At 46.9% G+C, this 23,027-nt stretch overlaps 1 protein-coding gene across 9 annotated transcripts in view; it reads right to left on the bottom strand.

Moving 5' to 3' along the window:
* The window catches only part of lifra (LIF receptor subunit alpha a), a 240,741-nt gene that overhangs the window by 50,563 nt on the left and 167,151 nt on the right, over positions 1 to 23,027 (bottom strand). The window lies entirely within an intron of this gene.

The following is a 23,027-nucleotide window of genomic DNA, read 5'->3' as shown; positions in this document are numbered from 1 at the left end:
CTATTAAATTTTACTTGTCCCAAAAGTGGAGGCAATAAGGTGAACAAAAAGCGATGTTTCAAACAGGGGATAAGTACAATGGAATCGGAGCCAAAAGAGCAAAAGGGTATTTAAGGACAGGTGTTAGGCTGTGTTTGGGGTCGCTATATGAGACCTCCAGGCGTTTGGCTGCTTGCAACAGCTCTGGGTGAGAAGAGGAGAGTTGAAATCTGCCACTCAGTTAAGCCAGAAAAATCTTGAGGGTAAACAAAACAGCTTTGTGTCTGAAATGTTGAATTTCCACAGCAGAGTGGGAGGTAGTGAGAGGTTCTGCAGTATGTCTTTCTTACAGCAAGTCTGCCTTGTGGTAATTTTTACAGTTTTTTTTACACTATTTTTACAGTTAAAGATCTATAAGGAATGATTGCCTGAAGGGTGTTTACTTACAAGTCGGCCAAGGCGTTTTGGGGAATGCTTTGTAAGACTAGTACTGTGCAAATGTAATCTTGCATGTTTAAGTTTTCTTTTCTTGATAAATATGATATTTAAATGTTTAGAATCACAAAAGTGTTACTGGGATTTGTGGCTTCTGAATTCGGCAAACTTTTCTTCTTGTCAAAATACAACAAAAAAGGTTGTGAAAAGTAGGATTTCTCTTCGGGATTTCTCTTTAGTTGCGCAGAAATTAACATCTGCTGAAGCAGGACAACATCAAAGTATTTAATTGTCTGTAGAATGCTTGGGGATATCCCGATGTTGTGAAAGGCACTACAGAAATCCAAATCTTTCATTTATTTGTTGTTATTCACAAGCAAGCCTTAGCAGTCTGCCTGTCACTCATTTCAACTGATCACAGCTCAATTCCTGAAGATCAAGCATAAAGGCGCCAGACACCTCCCTAAATTAGGTCTTTCAGCCTGGTTGCAAATATAAAAGCATAGAAATCCTAACACTATTATAACCTATATAAATTCAGACAATTCACTGCAACCAGGACTGGAGTGTGGCCTCAACGGAGAGAGCGTGGTGAGCTCAGGGATCTCTTTCTAAAAGTCAAATTGTTTTTGTATTTAATATTTAACTGCAAGTGTGTTTAAATTTCACATCTCATCCAGGAGCCTAAGCAGTGAGATAGAAGCTAGCCACTGGCAGCAGCGGAAGTAGTTAATTAAGGAAACCAGCTAGAATTGTTGTTTTTTTTAATGTACTCAGCTAGTCCTTTTACACCAGAACAGAGGGGGCGCAATTCTCCCAAAGAAATTCTAAATTGATTTGTGGCGGGTTTTTCAGGAGTTTCCTGCCGCCTCTGCCGGCGCGTTCCCCACCGCTATCCAATGTCACTTTTTGGGGCCCTAGGGTGTTTCTCACTGGTTTAACCCACACTTGGAATTTTTTTCGCACTGGGGAGCTGAACTCCCTAGATTGGGCCGCCATTTTGTAAGGGTGCCCCGACCTCGAAGTGAGTTTGTGGGTCCCCCGTACACATGGACACTACTCTCCAAGTGAGGACACCCTGCTATGGGGTCCCTGGGGGTCCCCCCCTCTTCAGACACCCCCCAAGGCCACTTACAGCACCCCCTCCCTTCTAGGACCCCCACCCATTGCCCCTCAAACCTCCCTACTTACCTGCCCTGCACTCCCCCACCCTAATTTCATGGGAATGCCCCCCCTCATCTCCTGACCCTTGGCAGTGCCACCTGGCGCTTGGTCACCCTTGCACTGTCACTCTGGCACCCAGAGAGTGCTCCTACTGGCTTGGCAGTGCCACCCAGGCACCTTGGCAGTGCCAGAGTGGCAGTGCAAAGGTGCCTACATTCCAAGGGGAGGGAAGAGGGCCAACCTGCCTTTACCCTGACCACCCAAGGGTCTCCGATGGCACGGGAGACCCTTCCGGGTGCCGTTCCACCTGGTTCACGGTTGTGTGGATCAGCGCCCAGCTGCAGCCTCCCTGGGGAGGCCTGAGAATCGAGGGTGACCGGTTTACAACTTACTTCCGGGTGTGGTTTTTAAATCATGCCCCTTTGGGGCGGAGTTCAGACTCTAGCACCTCACAGGACTTCGGTGAATCTCACGAGGCTGTCGGGAGGCTTGTTGGAGGCCTCTGCCAGAATCTCCAGCTGTGTTGCGCTCTCGCTTGAGCGCAACGCGGCAAGAGAATCGCACTCATAGATTTAGACATTCTCAGTCCGACCAGCACCAGAGTGTGACCTAAATAGAGTGAAAGAGTTTGTTAAGCTGAGGCAGTTCAGTGAAATGGGGAGGGAGGAGCTCCTGTGTTCTTTCAAACCTTTTTCACCCTGCAGAAATTGATTCTACTACAGGGGAAGCACGTTTTGGTGAGTATATAGTAAGTGGTTAAGGTCCATTCTATTCCTAAGGTTCAAAAAGGTACAGCAATTTGTGGTAAAATTAATAGATACAAAAACCAATATCCATAACTGAATAAAATGATTGTGGCTGGAGAGGAACGCAAGGGGAAGGATCCGGTTGTCATGGTCCATGTAGGTACCAATGGCATAGGCAGCACGAGGGAGGAGGTTCTGCACAGTCAGCATGTGGTGCTAGGCGCCAAATTAAGCAGAACCGAAAACATAATACCTTCTGTATTATTACCTGAGGCACATTCAAATTGGCAGAACGCAAATAAGGTTAGAGAAGTGAATATGCGGCTCAAGACTGATGTGGCTGAAGTGTGTGTTCTGTCTCATACTAGTACCAATACTGGGGAAAACGGGAGGTTGTAGCATTAGGACGGTCTACATCCAAATCGTACTGGGACTGGTGTTCCAAGTAGAGTATAACTAGGGAAGTTGAGAGGGCCTTAAACTGAATAGTGGGGTTAGGCGTCAAATTCGGGAAGATGCCAGAAACCAAAGGTAAGAGAGAAAGGGACTAAAAAGGGAAATGGTAAACAGAACTTGACAGAAAAAGGCAGAGTTCAAATCTAAGAGTAAACCAGCAGATAAGGTTAGACTTCACAAAACGAATAAAATGAAAAAACTAAAGACTCTGTTCCTAAACGCACATAGTATTCAAAACAAACCAGATGATAATAATAATAATCTTTATTAGTGTCACAAGTAGGCTTACATTAACATTGCAATGAAGTTACTGTGAAAATTCCCCAGTCGCCACATTCCGGCTATACTGTTCGGGTACGCTGAGGGAGAATTCAGAATGTCCAATTCACCTAACAAGCACGTCTTTCGGGACTTGTGGGAGGAAACGCAACACCGGGAGGAAACCCACGCAGACACGGGGAGAATGTGCAGACTCCGCACAGACAGTGACCCAAGCCGGGAATCGAACCTGGGACCCTGCGCTGTGAAGCAACAGTGCTAACCCGAACTGATAGCACAAATAGAAATTACTAAGTATGATCTGAAAGCCATTCCAGAGACATGGCTGCAGGGCAACATAGATTGGAACCTGAATGTAGAAGGGTGCATGATATTTAGAAAGGAGAGGAAGCGAGGAAAACGTAGAGGGGTGGCTCTGTTAATTAATTATGGTATTCGCACATTAGACCCAAGTTCAGGAAACCAGAATGTAGAAGCGGTTTAAGATGAAAATGAAATTAAATAAAAATTGCTTACTGTCACGAGACGGCTTCAATTAAGTTACTGTGAAAAGCCCCTGGTCGCCACATTCCGGCGCCTGTCCGGGGAGACTGGTACGGGAATCAAACCGTGCTGCTGGCCTGTTTGGTCTGCTTTAAAAGCCAGCCATTTAACTCAGTGAGCTAAACTCAGATGAGAAATAATAAAGGCAAGCAGTCAGTATCAAGTGGGGCTAGTGTACAGGCCCCCTAATTGTAACTGCACCATAGGACAGATTATAAAAGAGAGCTAATGGGAACTTGTCAGAAAGGTACAGCAATAATCATGGGGCACTTTAATCTACACATCGACTGGAAAAAACAGATGGTCGAAGGTAACATTGATGAGAAGTTCATAGAATGTTTTCCAAATAGTTTCTTAGAACAGCACGTTCTGGCCCCAACCAGAGAACAGGCGATACTAGACCTTGTATTATGCAATGAGATGGGATTAATTGATAACCTCAGAATAAAGGTGCCAGTGGGTAGCAGCAATCATAGTAAGATTGAATTTTACATTCGGTTTTAGGGAGAAAATAGTAGGTCCAAGAGTAGTATTTTAAACTTAACCAAGGGCAACTATGAGGGTTTGAAAGAAAAGCTAAAGTGACCTGGCAAATGAGGTTAAGGGACAGTCAACGGAGATGCAGTGTAGACTTTTAAAGGCATATTTCAGAAGATACAGAATAAGTACATTCTAATGATAAAGTAAACTTGGAGGAGGGCCCGCCATCCGTGGTTAACTAAAAAAGTTAAAGACAAATCAAACTTAATGAAAAAGCATATAATTGCACAAAGGACTGTGGGTAGGTCAGAAAATTAGACAGAATATAAGGAACAGCAAAGGACAACAAAAGATTAATAAGAAGGAAAAATTGAGAGCTAGCTAGAAGTATAAAGCTGGATAGTAAGAGTCCCTACTACTAATTTAAAAAAGAAAAGTTAACAAGTGAGCATTGGTCCCATATAAAATGAGTCTGGGGAATTAATAATGGAAAGTAAGGAGAAGACAGAGAAGTTGAACAGGTATTTTACATCAATATTAAATATAGAGGATACAAGTAACATCCCAGAAATAGCTGTAAATTAGGAAATGGGAAGGAGGAACTTAAGAAAACTACAATCAGCAGGGAAGTGATGCTAAGAAAATGTTTGGGTCTGCAGGCTGAAAATTCCCCAGGTCCTGATTGTGATGAACATAGGAATTTTAGATATATTATTATATTGTAGGTATTGGGTGCAGTGACGGTTAAATCTGGGTTTTAAACTTAACCAAGGGCAATTATGAGGGTTTGAAAGAAAAGCTAAAGTGACTTGGAAAATGAGGTTAAGGGACAGTCAACGGAGATGCAGTGTAGACGTTTAAAGGCATATTTCAGAATATACAGAATAGGTACATTCTAAAGACAACACAAACTGTGTGTGTGTGTGACTGCTGCAGTTCTGTTTTTAAAGATTCCTGGTTTGAAAGGTTTGGGGAGCCAGAGGTGCAATTAAGGCATCGTAAAAGCTTGGGATGGTGGGAGTTTTATTTGGATTTAGGGGCTTCCCTGTGGAGTTAATTAGATTTCTGCTTGGTAAAATGATGAAATTAATAGGAGCTAAATTATCAGGCCTTTTGCAGAAAAGCAGCTTCAGTTGAGATTTAGATGGAGACGTAGCAGAAGTCAAGCAACTGTCATGTGAGAGTACCTTTAAGAAATAGGTGTTTATAAATGAGTGTGTATATAAATATCTGTAGTGAGAGTACCTTTAAGAAATGGGTGTTTATAAATGGGTGTGTATATAAATATCTGTAGTGAGAGTACCTTTAAAAAATGGGTGGAGCTGGGCTGTCTGTCAGCTTTTTACTTTCATTTTTGAGCAGGCTGCAGGGTGTGTTTTAGTTTCGTTTTCAAAGCTGGATAGCTGCAGTCACAGCCAGAAGGTGTATGAATCTCTCTTTGAGCTGCCCCATTGAGGGGCGGGGGAGCTCCATTCAGTTATGTATAAAAGGTCAGCCGGTAAGGCACCTGTAGAAGGTGTTACTCCTTTGGTGTGGCTGGTGGATGGGTCCACAAATTAAGAGTGGGGTGAGAAGAAAAGAGCTGCTGGAACAGGACAGTCTTCGTGCTGCGCCACAGGGTAAGATGGCAGAGGGCAAGGGAGCTGTTCTGCCCGCCCAGTGGTCAACGGGGCAGCTAGAGGAGTTTTGGAATGCAAAGTTCAGCCAGCGGAGGAAGGAGGCCCTGGAAGACCTGGGCAAAGTGGTGGGACCGATCAAAGCAGAGATCGAGAGAATGGAACAGAGGCTGGAGTCCCAGGGCCAGGTGATCCAGGAAGTGGAGGAGGCGGTTGCGGGAGCACGAGGAGCAGCTTCCCTCATTGGTGGCTGAGGTGGGAGTGATGCAGGAGACCCAGAAGAGGCTGAAGGAGACGGTGGAGGATCTGGAGAACCACTCTCCAGAAACAAAATCTGAGGAATGCTGGGGATGTCTGAAGGCATCGAAGGTGTGGAGGCCGGCACATATGCACCTAAAATGTCAGAGCAGTTGATGGGTGGGAGGGAGGGGCGCCGCCTTTGACCGGCCCCTGGAGGTCAACCGAGCGCACAGGGCGTTGATGAGGAGGCGAAGAGGGGGGTGGGGGGGGGATTGTAATGGTGAGTGGTACACTTGAGGGGATGCCGGTTGTCCTGGTGAACGTTTATTTTTTTGACACAAAGAAGACAGGTTTATTTGAACTCAATAGGTAAAGCCACTACCACAGTGTACAACACAAATGTCCCGGCCCGGGACTATCGGAACTTCCAGTCCAGGTCTTGGAGCAGCATTTAAAAGGGCTCACTAACAAGTCCCAGCTGGATGGGCCTCCACTCGCTACCATGGGAACTTTTTAAAAAAAATATTTTTTATTCTCCTCCTTTTTCACATTTTCTCCCAAATTTACACCCACCAACAATAAACAATAAGTCAGTAACAAATATATCAATTCCCATATCAATAACTACGATCCCATCCTCCCATCAAACCCCAAACATTGGCCCGCATGTTCACACAAACAAATGACAAAAAGGAATTAGGGATCAACCATAGTCGCCTTTAACACACACAGCCCCCCCCCCCCCCACCCCAACTAATGTTCGATGTTATCCAGTTCTTGAAAGTACATAGTGAATAATGCCCATGAATTGTCGAACCCCTCCATCCTTCCCCTCAGTTCAAACTTAACCTTCTCAAGAGTCAAGAATTCCAACAGCCCCCCCCCCCCCCCCCCCCCCCCCGGCTACGCCAGGGCACATGGTGGAGAGGTCGCTCTCCAACCTATCAGGATCCGCCTTCGGGTCATCAACGAGGCGAAGGCTACAACATCCGCCTCCGCACCCATTTCCAAACCTGGCTGGTCCGACACTCTGAATATGGCCTCCCGGGGGCCCGGGTCCAGTTTCACGTGCACCACTTTAGAAATTACCCTGAAAACTTCCTTCCAGTAATCCTCTAGCTTTGGACAGGACCAAAGCATATGAACGCTGGTAAATGTTTATGCCCCATATTTTTATACCTCTTATGTGCACCCGGTGTATTCCTGGATCGACCTTTTTGTGCAGGAAAGGCATTGCTGGCAGGGGTGGTGGACTCGGCATATTCGGCAATCGTGGTCTCCGACCGTGCGCCACACTGGGTGGGTTTGCGAGTGGACCGGGGTTGGGGTGAGGGGGGTTGGTGTGAGGGGGTTCATCTCAATTCGGGCGCATAGGGAGAGGGCGGAAAGGGCAGAGGTGGCAAGGCTGGTAGGCGAGATCCTGAGGGTGGATAGAAGGTACCCAGAGATCCCAGAGGCAGAGGTTCCAGATGGAGTTTGGGTTAGTGTCCACAGAGAAGCCGGTGGGACAGCCACGGTGGGCCAGAGGGGCTATATGAATACGGTGAAAAGGCGAGTAGGATAATGGTCCACTAGCTGAGGAAGCAAGAGACAGTGAGGGAGATTGGCAAAGTAACGGACGAGATGGGTAGGGTGGTGTTGGACCCTGAGGGAGCGTGTTTGAGGCTTTTTATAGGAGATTATGAGTCAGAGCGCATGGCCGGGGGGAAGGGAATGTGGCAGTTCCTGGATGGAGTGGAGCTTCCCAGGTTGAAGAAATTTGAGCAGGGATTGGGGGCCCAAATTGGGCTGAAGGAGGTGGTGGAGAGCATGGGGGCGATGCAGGCAGTCAAGGCCCCAGGTCCGGAGAGGTTTCCAGTGGGGTTTAGTAAGAGGTTTAGGGAGTACCTGGGGCCACTGCTGGTGAGGGCATACAACGAGGCCAGAGGAGGGGGAACTCTCTCGCAGGCTTCCAACTCGCTCAAAAGGAGGGACAAGGATAAGGATCCATAGCAATGTGGGTCGTACCACCCGCTATCGTTATTGAGCGTAGATGCCAAGTTGTGCTTTCTTCACGAATCGAGGACTGCGTCCCAGGGGTGATCGGTGAGGATCAAATAGGTTTTGTGTAAGGGAGGCAGCTGTTGGCGAATGTAAGGAGGCTACTCAATGTAATTTTAATGCCTTTGGAGGGCAGGAGGTAAAGGGGGTGGCAGCGGTGGACGCAGAACAGGCGTTCAGCCAGGTGGAGTGGGAATATCTGTGGAAGGTGCTGGGCGGTTCAGGTTCAGGCAGGGGTTTGTGGACTGGGTCCGGTTGCTGTACAAGGCACTGGTCGGAAGTGTGCGGACGAACCATGCGAGTTTGGGATATTTTGGACTGCATCGGGGACGAGGCAGGGGTGCCCTCTCTCCCCATTTGGTCTTTGCTTTGGCAATAGAGCCGCTGGCAATGGCGCTTCGGGCGTCAAGGGATTTGGGAGTGATTGTGTGGGGGGTGCTGAGCAAAGGGTCTCGCTGTATACGGACAACCTGCTGTAATGCATTTTGAACCCACTGGGTGGCATTGGTAGCACTGTGGGGATTATGGCCGGTTCTCTGGGTACAAGTTGAATATGGGAAAGTGCGAGGTGTTCCCGATTGAGGCTAGAGGGAGGGGAGAGGAGGTACGGGGAGCTGCCGTTTAAGGTGGTGGGGGCGGGTTTTAGGTACTTGGGCATCCGGGTGACGTGGGGTTGGGCGCAGTTGCACAAGTTGAAGCTGATGTAGTTGGTGGAGCAGTTGAAGAGGGGCTTTAAGAAGTGTTATGCACCGCCATTGTCGCTGGCGGAACGGGTGCAGACAGTAAAAATAACAGTGCTGCCAAGGTTTCTGTTCATGTTTCACAACCTCCCAATCTTTGAGCCGAAGGCATTCTTAGAAAGGTCAATGTGCTGATTTGGGGGTTTGTGTGGGTGGGGAAGACCCCGTGGGTTGGGGGCTTTTCTGGAACGTGGAGGGGGTGTCGGGCTGGCATTGCAGAATACAATGAACTACTACTGGGCAGTGAACATCGCTGTGGTTAGGAAATGGGCAGTGGGGGAGAGGTTGGCGTGGGGGCGGATGGAGGCGGCTTCTAATAATAATAATGTTTATTAGTTTCACAACTAGGCTGACATTAACACTGCAATGATGTTACTGTGAAAATCCCCAGTTGCCACACTATGGCACCTGTTCGGGTACACAGAGGGAGAATTCAGAATGTCCCATTCACCTAACAGCACGCCTTTCGGGACTTGTGGGAGGAAACTGGAGCACCCGGAGAAAACCCACGCGGACACCGGGAGAATGTGCAGACTCTGCACAGATATTGACCCAAGTCGGGAATCGAACCTGGGGCCCTGGAGGTGTGAAGCAACAGTGCTAATGACTGTGCCACCGGGCCGCTCATTCTTGTACAGGAAAGAGCTTAAGGGGGTTGTTAACAGCACCTCTGCTGTTCCCGCCGGTTAGATACTCCGAGAGCCAAGTGGTGGTGTCAGCCTGAAGGGTGTGGGGACAGTGGAGTCAGCCAAAAGTATGGGGGAATGGTTTTAAGTACCTCCAGGTCCTGGATTTCCGGAGGAGAAAGGTGCCGTCTTTTCCTGGGCTACGCTGCTTGGGTTGCAGGGCAAGGTGATGTTGAAGGAGGCGATAGGGGAGGGACGGTGTCCGAGATCTACAAGGACCTGATGGATTGGAAGGGGGCCCTAGTGGGAGATATAAAGCGGAGGTGCGAGGAGTAGCTGGGAGAAGAGATGCAGGCCGGGACATGGACTGAGGCCCTGCGGAGGGTGAATGCGTCCTCATCGTGTGCGAGGCTAAGTCTCATTCAGTTTAAGGTAATTCAAAGACCACATATTACGATAGCACAGATGAGTAGTTTTTCTTTTCATTTAGAGTACCCTATTATTTAGTGTAACCAATCCATCTGCCCAGCACATCTTTTGAGTTGTTGGGGTGAGATCCACGCAGACTCGGGGAGAATGTGCAAACTCCACACAGACAGTGACCCGGGGCCGGGATCGAACCTGGGCCCTTGGCACTGTGAGGCAGCAGTGCTAACCACTGCGACACTGTGCCACCCGGATGAGTAGGTCTTTTCAGAGGATAGAGAATAGGTGTTGGCTGTGCACGGGGGGTGCTCCCGAATCATGTCCACATGTTTTGGGCAAGTGAAAGAGGACGTAATGTCCGAGGTGCTGGGGGTGATTGTGGCCCCATATCCAGAGTCCAGGGATAGCGATATTCGGGGTGTCGGAAGACCCGGGAATCCAGGGGGCGAGAAAGGCGGATGTCTTGACCTTTGCCTTCCTGAAGCCAAGAGACGGATTTTGCTCAGGTGGAGGGACTAAGTGCCGCCAAAAATGGGGATGTGGGTGAGTGACATGACGGAATTCTGGAGGATGGAGAAGGTCAAGTTCATCCTGAGGGGGTCGGTTGATGGGTTCGCTCGGAGGTTGAAGCCATTCACTGACTTCTTTAAGGAGGATTGAGGAGCCAGTAAAACAGGAGGAGGGTAAAGGAGATAAAATGGTGAAGGCAGGATTGGAGAAGGGGATGATGATTGTAAGCGGGGAGTTGGTTATTTATATTTTTGTGTGGTTTTCCTTCTGCTTTTGTTTTCATGAAAATGCCTGAATAAAATATTTTTTAAAAACAATGTACGCATCTAAATATGAAAACATGTGCCAAAGTCCTTCACTGAACAGAAAACACACTGAACAAATGAGTGAGGGCAAGGGGAGATAATGAAGGCAAACAAAAAGTAAGTTTAAAGATGCTTTTGAAGGAAAGAGGGGTATGAAAGCAGGAGTTTAGGGGATACATAAAAGAGGACAGAGTCAAAGAATTAGGCAACACAAAATTAGCACAAACCACTAGAGGTTAAAGGTTGTAATGCTGAGGAGGGGCTGGTACATCGGAACAAGACTACAAGGACTGTTACCATAAAGGCAGCCTTGCAGTAAACCAAGCCATGTAGTTTCAAATGTTTTCTCTCTCACAACCTTTCTTGTCTTTCATACTATTACAATCATTGCTTCTCTGAACTTTCTGCTCTTCCTCCCACACTGTTTCCTGCTACACTGAGATCACCGTACCTCAGGCACTTCTTCTGATAATCTACAAGCTTTCAACGCCCATGGTGTCATCCAGGTACTGCCTCCTCTTTCATCTTGTCCCTTCTTGCTAACTTAAGCAGCATTCTACAGCTTCAGCCTTGTTCCTTCCAAAACAAAGGATGACGTTGTGGTGATAGCTGGTGGTGCGACCTCCAACCAGCAGGTGGCGGCACAGACCCACCATGCAGTCTCAAGACAGTGTTCATGTGACCAAGCACTCAGATATCAGTGGGGGCAACATCCGATGATCGGCAGATGGTTATAAGACATACGGGTGAACAGTCGTGGCTCGGGGTATTTCCAGAGGAATACAAAGAAACTCCATGATCATTTGCTCTGTCACAGATCATTATCTTACCAGGTGTGATTTAATAAAGATCCTGGTTTGGACAAGTCACAAGTCGTTTGGTAAATTAATTGCCAGATATCGAACACCAAACAGATCAAACGTAATTTTCTCAGTTACTAAAAATATGTTGCAATTATTCTATGAAATGGGAACATTAACAGTGAATGCAATAACTGATTCATTCTCAAGTATTTTTTAAAAACTTTTGCCGAAAAGGGGAAAAAGATTCAGACACTTTTAACTGAGAAAAACAATTGCATGGTTCCCCTTGTTTTGCACAAAGGTCTGTCCTGTTCTGTCTAGCCTTCCTTCCTTTAGCCAAGTTCCTTTCCCCATTCTGACGTAAAAGAGCAGATACTGCTCCTTAAATGATGCCTTTAGGGTTAGTCATTAGTATCATAAACTTACTGCAACAACAGGGAATTGATAGCACGTGGCAATGTTACTCAACTAGTATTCCAGGGCCTACATTAATGCCCCAGAGACGGGAGTTAAAATCTCTCAGCTAGTGGAATTTAAATTCAATGTGCTGAAACTGGGAAGCTGCCCCACAGCCTAACACAGTCATTACTCATCAAGGCGTATCTTACAGAAAATATCCCAGACTTTTTTTTTCCATATTTGTTTTTCTGATGAGTGTCACCGGCGAGGCCAACGTTTAGTGCCCAACAGTTCAAACACAGGCGAAGAAACCCACCTACCAGTCTCCCTGATGAATCAATGCCACGTGGAACATCATTTGGAAGAATTATTCAGGATAGCACGTCGTTGTGTGTGTGTGTGTGTGTGTGTGTGTGTGTATACACGTGTGTGAGACTTCAATACCCACCACCAAGAGTGACTCGGCAGTACCACTGCTGACCAAACTGTAGCAGGTGGCAGGGGAAACAATTAGACCTACTCAACCTGATCTTCAGTAATCTATCTGTCGCAGATGCATCTTTCCACAACAGTATTGGTGCAAGTGACCGCTACGCAGTCTGTGCAAATGCGATTTTCAAACAGAGGGAGGCATTGACTTTGGAGAGGTATTGACTTTGGAGAGGTATTGACTTTGGAGAGGTACGGGAGGTTGTGGATGGAGTAACACCTTGCGTATCAGAGGGCTTAAGGCTTAAGGAAATGGGGTAAAGAAATGAAATGAAATGAAAATCGCTTATTGTCACGAGTAGGCTTCAATGAAGTTACTGTGAAAAGCCCCTAGTCGCCACATTCCGGCGCCTGTCCGAGGAGGCTGGTACGGGAATCGAACCGTGCTGCTGGCCTGCTTGGTTACAATTTCAGCTAATTTGAGGGCAAGAAGAGAAGTTTTGTAGGAATGGGGTCGAGAGAGCAGAATAGTCAGTCTCATGTTCAAAATAAGCTGGGATAGAGCTTAAGGGAGGTCAAGAAAGAGAGGTACAGGATTAGGTAGGGAATCGGGGATGATTGGTTGAGGTGGGCAAAGGGAATGGGAATAAAGAAGGTAATCCTGGAATATCAAACCAGGAAAAATAGGACCAATTTAAACTGGTGAAAAGTAAATTGAAATCAGAAATAGTAGGAAAAACTAGCCCGCTCAAAATGCTTCCAAGAATCTGCCAACATAGATAATGGAGATACCAATTTAAGGGTCGTTTGAGGTTGATGGTTTAACAAGACAATTATCACACAACTGAGGCTAATTTTAAGGTCAAATAGCTTTTATAAGGATAGCTTTTACAAATTGGCACCTTCAAAGCACAACATTGTAAACGGGGAGGGGGGTTGTCAGGAATGTGGATGTGGCAGTCAGCAGGCACCGTCAGCAGACTGTCTGTCCATTCATTTAATGGATTGTAAATCCCGCATAGACTGCTCTCTTTTTTTAAAATGTATTTTATTACAAACATGTATCAAAACAGGTTACAGCGAATAAACACCCTGGGAAACATACTTCCCAACAATCAACTATTCAGTCTGTACAGATTTCCCCCTTTTTCACCCCCCCCCCGCACTGAACAGCCCCTCAAACACGGTCACAAACATCCCCCACCTTTCCTCAAAACCCCCTGAAGAACCCCTTAACTCATACACTTTATCTTTTCTAATCGCAGGAAGTCGCACAGGTCACCCAACCAAGCCGCTAACCCCGGTGGCGATGCCGACCGCCACTCAGGCACAATTCGCCACCCCAGCAAAATTCTGCAATCAGAGAGGCGAAGGCCAATACATCGGCCTTCCTGCTCTCCATGAGCTGTGGCTTCTCTGAAACCCCAAATATCGACACCAGAGGGTCCGGGTCCACCTCCTCCTCCACTATCCTGGCGTCTGTATTTCTATTTGGTAGGCAAACTAAGACCAGCTTCAACATTTGTGAAAACAGAAAACTAAGATCCACTGTTTCTTTTCAATTCTATTTATTTTTCCACTCCCGACCACACTAATAATTTGCCCCCAGACGATGTAATAATAAACTGCAGCAATGAAAACAACTTACATTTGCGTAGAATTTAAAGCACAGAAAACAGGTAATTCTATCTGCTGGTCAATGCTCCACACTAATCTCCTCCCAACCTACTTCATACAACACTATCAAAGATCCTTCTATTCCTTTCTCCTCCATGTTTACCTAGTTCCCCCTTAAATGTATCAAAATTATTTACCCCAGCCACACCATGTGATTAACGGCGAGCTGTTGACATATCTGTCATATATCAATGATTTGAATGTAGGGACCAAATGTCATATTTCCAAGTTTGCAGATGACGCAAAGCTCGATGGGAATGTGTGTGTGAGGGAAATTCAAAGCGGCTACGAGGACATTTGGACAAGTGGGCAAAATCATGGCAGATGGAATGTAATGTGGAATGTCAGGTCATCCATTTTGGGAGGAGGAACAGATGTGCAGCACGGCGGCACAGTGGTTAGCACATTTGCTTCACAGCACCAGGGTCCCAGGTTCGATTCCCGGCTGGGTCACTGACTGTGCGGAGTCTCCACGTTCTCCGTGTGTCTGCGTGGGTTTCCTCCAGTGATACAGAGGGAACTGGGTTTCAGTTGATGTGAATCACAAAGTTAGCCATTAGGTACAGCACGTAATTTGGAAGGTGCAGCAAGTAATTTAGAAGATAAATTGAATGTTAGCCTTTATTGCAAGAGACTGGAGAATAAAAGGAGAGAAGTCTTGTTGCCACTGCCCAGGACATTGGTGAAATCACAGCTGAAGTACAGCACACAGTTTTGGGCTCATTATTTAAGGAGACAGACATATTTGTATTCGAGACAGTTCAGAGCAGATTCAATAGGTTGGTTCCTTGCAAAAAGGGCGGAATTATGAAGGAAGACTGTACATAGAACATAGAACGATACTGCGCAGTACAGGCCCTTCGGCCCTCGATGTTGCACCCACATGGAAAAAACTAAAGGCCATCTAACCTAGTGGTAGTGTGGATGAGCAGAGGGATCTCGGTGTCCATGTACATAGATCCCTGAAAGTTGCCACCCAGGTTGATAGGGTTGTGAAGAAGGCCTATGGTGTGTTGGCCTTTATTGGTAGAGGGATTGAGTTCCGGAGCCATGAGGTCATGTTGCAGTTGTACAAAACTCTAGTACGGCCGCATTTGGAGTATTGCGTACAGTTCTGGTCGCCTCATTATAGGAAGGACGTGGAAGCTTTGGAACGGGTGCAGAGGAGATTTACCAGGATGTTGCCTGGTATGGAGGGAAAATCTTATGAGGAAAGGCTGATGGACTTGAGGTTGTTTTCGTTAGAGAGAAGAAGGTTAAGAGGTGACTTAATAGAGGCATACAAAATGATCAGAGGGTTAGATAGGGTGGACAGCGTGAGCCTTCTCCCGCGGATGGAGGTGGCTAGCACGAGGGGACATAGCCTTAAATTGAGGGGTAATAGATATAGGACAGAGGTCAGAGGTGGGTTTTTTACGCAAAGAGTGGTGAGGCCGTGGAATGCCCTACCTGCAACAGTAGTGAACTCGCCAACATTGAGGGCATTTAAAAATTTATTGGATAAGCATATGGATGATAAGGGCATAGTGTAGGTTAGATGGCCTTTAGATTTTTTCCATGTCGGTGCAACATCGAGGGCCGAAGGGCCTGTACTGCGCTGTATCGTTCTATGTTCTATGTACACTATGCCCTTATCATCCATATGCTTATCCAGTAAACTTTTAAATGCCCTCAATGTTGGCGAGTTCACTACTGTTGCAGGTGGGTTTCTTTGCGTAAAAAACCCACCTCTGACCTCTGTCCTATATCTATTACCCCTCAATTTAAGGCTATGTCCCCTCGTGCTAGCCACCTCCATCTGCGGGAGAAGGCTCTCGCTGTCCACCCTATCTAACCCTCTGATCATTTTGTATGCCTCCATTAGGTCACCTCTTAACCTTCTTCTCTCTAACGAAAACAACCTCAAGTCCATCAGCCTTTCCTCATAAGATTTTCCCTCCATACCAGGCAACATCCTGGTAAATCTCCTCTGCACCCGTTCCAAAGCTTCCACGTTCTTCCGAATAATGAGGCGACCAGAACTGTACGCAATACCCCAAATGCGGCCGTACTAGTGTTTTGTACAACTGCAACATGACCTCATGGCTCCGGAACTCAATCCCTCTACCAATAAAGGCCATCACACCATAGGCCTTCTTCACAACCCTATCAACCTGGGTGGCAACTTTCATGGAGTTCTGAGTTTAGAAAACGAGAGGTGATGTTTTTTTTCAACATTTTTTTATGGGATGTAGCCGTCGCTGGCTGGACCAGCATTCATTGACCATCCCTGGTTGCCCTCAAGACGGTGCTGGTGAGCTGCTTTCTTGAACCGCTGCAGTCCCCGAGATGTAGGTACACCCACAGTGCAGTTAGGGAGGGGGTTCAAGGATTTTGACCCAACTACAGAGAAGGTACGGAAACACGTATATCTTATTGAAAAATGTAAGATTCTGAGGGGCTTAACAGGGTTTATGCTGAGAGGGTATTTCCCCTGATGGGTGAATCGAGAATTAGGGGCCGCAACTTAAAAATAAGGGGCGGGATTCTGCCGTAAATCGGCGGGGTGAGCAACTCAGGCAGGAAGGAGTGGCGTGAACCACTCCGGCGTCAGGCCACCCCCAAAGGTGCGGAATCCTCCGCACCTTCAGGGGCTAGGCCAGCCCCGGAGCGGTTTGCACCACGCCAGCTGGCGGGGAAGGGGCTTGGCGCCACGCCAACCAGCACCCAAGGGCCTCCACTGATCGGCGCGAGTTGGTGCATGCGCGGGAGCACTAGCATGTGATGTCATCCCAGCGCATGCGGGAGAGCTTCGTCTCCGTACCGGCAATGGCGGACCGCTACAGCCGCCGGTGCAGATGAATAGAGTCCCCCCCCAACGGCATAGGCCCGTCCGCGGATTGGTGGGCCCCGATCGTGGCTCAGGCCACTGTGGGGGCACCCCCCGTGGCCAGATCCCTCCGTGCCCCGCTGAAAACCCCGGAGGCAGCCCGCACCGCCAGGTCCTGCTGGTAAGGACATACTCTAATTTACGCCAGCAGGACCGGCAAAAAACGGGCGGCCATCGCGGGCCAGAAATCGCAGGGGCCCACTGCCAGCAGCCGCTGACCGGCGCGGCACGATTCCCGCCCTCGCCAAATCCCCGGTTCCGGAGAATTCGGCAGCCGGCCGGGACAGGATTCGGCAGCCGGCGGGGTGGTCGGAGAATCCTGCCCAAGAAGTCTCCCATTTAAAATGGAGATGAGGAGCAATTTCTTCTCCGAGGGTTGCTAATCTTTGGAACTCCATACCCTGGAATGGAGTAGAAGCTTGATCACTGAATATAAGCTGCGTTCGACAGATTTTTGATCTGCAGGACAAGGGTTATGTGGGGCAGAGAGGAAAGTGGATTTGAGACCAGAGTCAAATCATCCTCAAATCTTACTGAATCTGTATATAAGGTCGGCCAGTAAGGAACTGGATAGGGATCTACTGGGTAGTGTATATATCATTCGTGTAAGTAAAACTTTATTCTTACTTTACTCAGTGTAGACTCCCCATGTCCCTTTTCAAATTTATATTATTATGTTCCAACAGCTGATTGTAAAAGCATCAAAAGCAAGGAAAAGTGCAAATGCTAGTAATACAAATTAGTTCAGTCAGCGCCCTCCAAGGTGAAAAGGCAGGTTAAGTACTTAAAACATCCGTTTGCCTTCTCTCTCCATCAATGTTATTAGATCGGCAGAGCGTTTTCAGTAAAGAGCGTTTGCTTCAAAGAAAATATACTGTTATTTGCCATGAGCCTAGCTGCCTTGCAGCTGCGCACACCATACTCCTCGGTGATTGCATTTTTAAATTGAAAACCCAGCTGAAAGGAATGACCCAAAGAACATAGAACATTACAGCGCAGTACAGGCCCTTCGGCCCTCGATGTTGCACCGTCCTATGAAACCCCTCTAAAGTCCCTCTACACTATTCCCTTATCGTCCATATGCCTATCCAATGACCATTTGAATGCGTTTAGTGTTGGCGAGTCCACTACTGTTGCAGGCAGGGCATTCCACGCCCTTACTACTCTCTGAGTAAAGAACCTACCTCTGACATCTGTCCTATATCTATCTCCCCTCAATTTAAAGCTATGTCCCCTCGTGCTGGACATCACCATCCGAGGAAAAAGGCTCTCACTGTCCACCCTATCTAATCCTCTGATCACCTTGTATGCCTCAATTAAGTCACCTCTTAACCTTCTTCTCTCTAATGAAAACAGCCTCAAGTCCTTCAGCCTTTCCTCAGAAGATCTTCCCTCCATACCAGGCAACATTCTTGTAAATCTCCTCTGTACCCTTTCCAATGCTTCCACGTCCTTCCTATAATGTGGCGACCAGAACTGCATGCAATACTCCAAATGCGGCCGCACCACAGTTTTGTACAACTGCAACATGACCTCATGGCTCCAAAACTCAATTCCTCTACCAATAAAAGCTAATACACCGTACGCTTCTTAACAACCCTCTCAACCTGGGTGGCAACTTTTTGGGATGTATGGACATGGACACCAAGATCTCTCTGCTCGTCCACACTACCAAGATTCTTACCATTAGCCCAGTACTCTGTCTTCCTGTTATTCCTTCCAAAATGAATCACCTTACACTTTTATGCATTAAACTCCATTTGCCACCTCTCAGCCCAGCTCTGCAGCTTATCTATGTCCCTCTGTAGCTTGTAACATCCTTCTGCACTGTCCATAACTCCACCGACTTTAGTGTCATCTGCAAATTTACTCACCCATCCTTCTACGCCCTCCTCCAGGTCATTTATAAAAATGACAAACAGCAACGGCCCCAAAACAGATCGTTGTGGTACACCACTAGTACCTGGACACCAGTCAGAACATTTCCCATCAACCACCACCCTTTGTCTTCTATCATCTAGCCAATTTCTGATCCAAGCTGCTAAATCACCCTGAATCCCATGCCTCTGTATTTTCTGCAATAGCCTACCGTGGGGAACCTTAGCAAACGCTTTACTGAAATCCATATACGCCACATCAACTGCTTTACCCTCATCCAACTGTTTGGTCACCTTCTCGAAGAACTGGGGCAGCAGGGTAGCATGGTGGTTAGCATAAATGCTTCACAGCTCCAGGGTCCCAGGTTCGATTCCCGGCTGGGTCACTGTCTGTGTGGAGTCTGCACGTCCTCCCTCTGTGTGCGTGGGTTTCCTCCGGGTGCTCCGGTTTCCTCCCACAGTCCAAAGATGTGCGGGTTAGGTGGATTGGCCATGCTAAATTGCCCGTAGTGTCCTAATAAAAGTAAGGTTGGGGGGGGGGGGGTTGTTGGGTTACGGGTATAGGGTGGATACGTGGGTTTGAGTAGGGTGATCATGGCTCGGCACAACATTGAGGGCCGAAGGGCCTGTTCTGTGCTGTACTGTTCTATGTTCTATGTTCTATAACTCAATGAGGTTTGTGAGGCACGACCTACCCTTCACAAAACCATGTGGACTATCTCTAATCAAATTATTCCTTTCTAGATGATTATAAATCCTATTTCTTATAAACCTTTCCAAGACTTTTCCCACAACAGAAGTAAGGCTCGCTGGTCTATAGTTACCGGGGTTATCTCTACTCCCCTTCTTGAACAAGGGGACAACATTTGCTATCCTCCAGTCTTCTGGCACTATTCCTGTAGACAAAGATGACTTAAAGATCAAAGCCAAAGGCTCAGCAATCACCTCCCTAGCTTCCCAGAGAATCCTAGGATAAATCCCATCCGGCCCAGGGGACTTATCTATTTTCACACTTTCCAAAATCGCTAACACCTCCTCCTTATGAACCTCAAGCCCTTCTAGTCTAGTAGCCTGTATCTCAGTATTCTCCTTGACAACTTTGTCTTTTTCCTGTGTGCATACAGACAAAAAATACTCATTTAGCACCTCTCCTAACACTACAAGCTCAAGAGTGAAAGAATAGAGCAAAGAGGAGATGAATCAGAAAATCGCATTTAGTAATTGCCCAGGCTTTGAACTCTTGGTTTCAAGAAATTTGAACTTTACAAGAGAGTACGGCATAATGAGAGGTGAGGAAATTTACATTTCTGAATTCCTGCAACAGAATTAAACTAGATTGCGAAGACTAAAATGGCAGAAGATACACTGGAACCTTTGAAGAGATGAAGGGAAAGGGAGAGATATAGAACATAGAACATAGAACAGTACAGCACAGAACAGGCCCTTCAGCCCTCGATGTTGTGCCGAGCAATGATCACCCTACTCAAACCCACGTATCCACCCTATACCCGTAACCCAACAACCCCCTCCTTAACCTTTATGTATATCTATATTGGCGCAAGAGAGGTTAGAACAAAATTCAAGGTTGAAGTGATTGAAGGACTGTCTGTTGGGTCTTCAAAGTTTACCTTGTTTAGCAGTTAGATGGACGGGGTGGAGGAGCCTCAGAGAGTGGAGCAGGACCTGCCTCTTGAATGGACTAAACTTTAGTTTAGAGAGTGAACATCTGTTGAAGGGCAAAAGTATTTTGTACAGAAGACGAAAGAGGCAATCATGCCCACTGGATCTTCCAAGGCACTGTACACGCTGACCGAATGTTGACTGTCATAGTGTAGACTGTCAATCCGCACACAGCAAGCGCCAACAACATCAGCAATGTGGGCAATACAAAAAAATAAGTCTTTCCTTGTTGTTTCAGGGATAAATATTAGCAAAGACACTGGAGAGAACTGCTATAATCTTCTTTGAAATAGTACCACAGGGTCTACTGAAAGAGCATAAAGTATCATGCTTTAACATCTCGTCCAAAAGAAGGCATTTTGGAGAGTATGGCACACCTTTGATCCTGCAGTGAAATGTCAACTGAGATCAGGTGTGCCTAAGTGTGTGGAGTAGGTCTTGAACACTCAGACTTCTGATTCGGTGTCACAGCTCAGTCAAGCATCCTGAAACAAGATCATCAGCACACAAGGATGAAGCCACAAAGGGGAAAATATGAAAACTGCAACACTACCGAACAAGAAATGGTATAAAGACACAAGAACAGTGCAGCACAGGAACAGGCCTTTCGGCCTGCACCGATCATGATGCCAGTCTAAACTAAAACATTCTGCAGTTCCGGGGTCCATATCCCTCTATTCTCATCCTGTTCATGTATTGGTCAAGATGCCTCTTAAACGTCACTATCGTACCAGCTTCCACCACCTCCTCCGGCAGCGCGTTCCAGGCACTCGCCACCCTGTGTAAAAACATTCATCGCACATCTCCTCTCAACTTTGCCCCTCACACCTTAAACCGATGTCTCCTAGTAATTGATTTTTCCACGCTGGGAAGAAGCTTCTGACTATCCACTCTGTCCATGCCACTCATAATGGGCAGCATGGTAGCACAGTTGGTAGCACTGTTGCTTCACAGCTCCAGGGTCCCAGGTTCAATTCCCGGCTTGGGTCACTGTCTGTGTGGAGTCTGGGCGTTCTCTCCTTGTCTGTGTGGGTTTCCTCCGGGTGCTCCAGTTTCCTCCCACAAATCCTGAAAGACGGCCGTAAGGTGAATTGGACATTGAATTCTCCCTGTGTATCCGAACAGGCGCCAGAGTGTGGGACTAGGGGCTTTGCACAGTAACTTCATTACAGTGTTAATGTAAGCCTACTTGTGACAGTAAAGATTATTCTTATTTTGCAAATCTCCATCAGGTCGCCTCTCAACCTCCGTCATTCCAGTGAAAACAATCCAAGTTTATCCAATGACCATTCATAGCTAATACCCTCCAGACCATACAATATCCTGGTAAATCTCTTTTGTACCCTCTCCGAAGCATTCACATATTTCTGGTAGTACAGCGACCAGAATTGGATGCAATATTCTAAGTATGGCCTCGCTAAGGTTCTGTACAGCTGCAGCATGACTTGCCAATTGTTGTGTTCAATACCCTGACCAATGGAAGCAGGCATGCCGTATGCCGTTTGGACTAACTTATTTGATTTGATTTATTGTCACATGTACCGAAGTACAGTGAAAAGTGACAATAAATCAAATATCCACCTGCTTTGCCACTTAGTGATCTGTGGACCTGTATACCCAGATCCCACTGCCTGTCAATACTCTTAAAGGTTCTGCCATTTACTGTATAATGCTTACTTGTATTAGACCTTCCAAAATGCATTACCTCACATTTGTCCAGATTAAACTCCATCAGCTATCTCTCCGCCCAGTCTCCAACTAATCTATATGCTGCAGTGTCCTCTGACAATCCTCTTAACCATCCGCAACTCATAAGAATTTAGTGCAGGAGGAGGCCATTTGGCCCATCAAGTCTGCACCGGCCCTTGGAAAGAGCATCCTACTTCAGCTAATTCCACCAACCTGTGTCATCCCACCAAAGTACTAATCAGACCAGCTACATTTTTCTCCAAATCATTTATATATACACTTCTAACAAAAAAAGCACAGATCCCTGTGGAAGACCACTAGTCACAGTCTTCCATTCAGAAAAGCACCCTTCCACTCCTACCCTCTCTCTTCTATGAGCCAATTCTGTATCTATCTTGCCAACTCACCTCTGATCCGGTGTGACTTCACCTTTAGTACCAGTCTGCCATGAGGGATCTTGTCAAAGGCTTTACTAAAGTCCATGTAGACAACATTCACTGCCCTTCCATCAATCATCGTCGTTACTTCCTCAAAAATTTTGATTAAGTCAGTGAGACATGACCTCCCCTTCACAAAACCATGCTGTCTATCGCTAATACGTCAATTTGTTTCCAAATGTGAGTAAATTTTTTATTTTTATTTTTCCAATTAAGGTGCAATTTAGCATGGTCAATCCATGTACCCTGCACATCTTTGGGTTGTAGGGGTCAGACCCATGAAGCCGCTGGGAGAATATGCAAACTCCACACGGACAGTGACCCAGAGCTGGGATCGAACTCGGGTCCTCAGCGCCGTGAGGCAGCAGTGCTAAACACGTGAGTAAATCCTGTCCCTAAAATCCTCTCCAATAATTCCCCTCCCACTGATGTAAGGCTCACTGGCCTATAATTTCCTAGATTATCCCTGTTACCTATCTTCAACAAAGGAACAACATTAGCTGTTCTCCCGTCTACTGGGACCTCACCTGGAGCCAATGAGGATACAAAGATTTCTGTCAAGGCCCCAGAAATGGCCTCCCT

This window comes from Scyliorhinus canicula, chromosome 8 (assembly GCF_902713615.1).
Source record: "Scyliorhinus canicula chromosome 8, sScyCan1.1, whole genome shotgun sequence".
In the NCBI taxonomy this organism is placed as follows: Eukaryota; Metazoa; Chordata; class Chondrichthyes; order Carcharhiniformes; family Scyliorhinidae; genus Scyliorhinus; species Scyliorhinus canicula.
This window is presented reverse-complemented; position numbering and strand designations above follow the sequence as displayed.